General features: G+C 42.7%; 1 non-coding gene across 1 annotated transcript; it reads left to right on the top strand.

The window, feature by feature from the left end:
- Nucleotides 1-289: 289 nt before the first annotated feature.
- Nucleotides 290-396, top strand: LOC122653292. Its single transcript, XR_006331729.1, has one exon. It is a non-coding gene; the product is annotated as a small nucleolar RNA R71 (small nucleolar RNA).
- The last annotated feature ends 407 nt before the right edge of the window (nt 397-803 follow it).

Genomic DNA, 803 nt, shown 5'->3' with positions numbered 1-803 from the left:
TTTAGACATCAAATAGTCCAATTTCTTGAATAACATATCAACCTTAGCAGCCATCTCTATAGTTGGATTGATCTCATAGAGACCACCCTTCTTTGGTTGCCCTATGTGTGGACTCTCAGTCCGAGAGGCCGAAGCATGATGTTGGAAATTCTCACTAAGGGTTTCAAAATGATCCCATGCTTCCGTCTCATTCTTGTGCATAAATGTTCCACCACAAGAGGAGTCTACCATCTGCCTATATCGGTCATGGAAGCCATCATAAAAGCACTGGACTAAATGCCATTTTGGGACAAGGTGGTGGGGGCACTTCCTAAGTAATTCCTTGAGTCTCTCCCACGCCTCATGAAATTATTCGCCCTCTAATTGGGAGAAACTAGTAATGGCTCTTCTAAGGCTATTAGTCCGGCCAATGGGGAAGAATTTTTTTTGAAATTCCTGCTGCATCCCCGCCCATGTAGAAATCCTAACCGAATCTAGGGAATGAAGCCAGTGTTTGGCTTTGTCCTTTAAGGAGAATGGGAATAGGAGTAACTTTAGGACATCTTCAGAGAGGTTTTGGATTTTGATTGTAGAGCATACCTCTAAGAACTCATCAAGATGCTTGTAAGGCTTCTCATTAGCAAGTCCATAATAGGATGGTAACATCTGTATGATGCTAGACTTGATCTCATATTGAGCAGCTTGAATGGCAGGCAACTGAATACAAGATCCAGGGGTATAGACAATTGGAGTGAAGTGCTCCCTCAACGGCCTTCCTGGCTTATTTCCGTTACCCATGTTGTTATTATTATCCTTAGGTCTAA

This window comes from Telopea speciosissima, chromosome 2 (assembly GCF_018873765.1).
Source record: "Telopea speciosissima isolate NSW1024214 ecotype Mountain lineage chromosome 2, Tspe_v1, whole genome shotgun sequence".
NCBI classification, from domain to species: Eukaryota; Viridiplantae; Streptophyta; class Magnoliopsida; order Proteales; family Proteaceae; genus Telopea; species Telopea speciosissima.
Note: the sequence above shows the minus strand (reverse complement) of the source record. Positions and strands in the feature narration are given on the sequence as shown.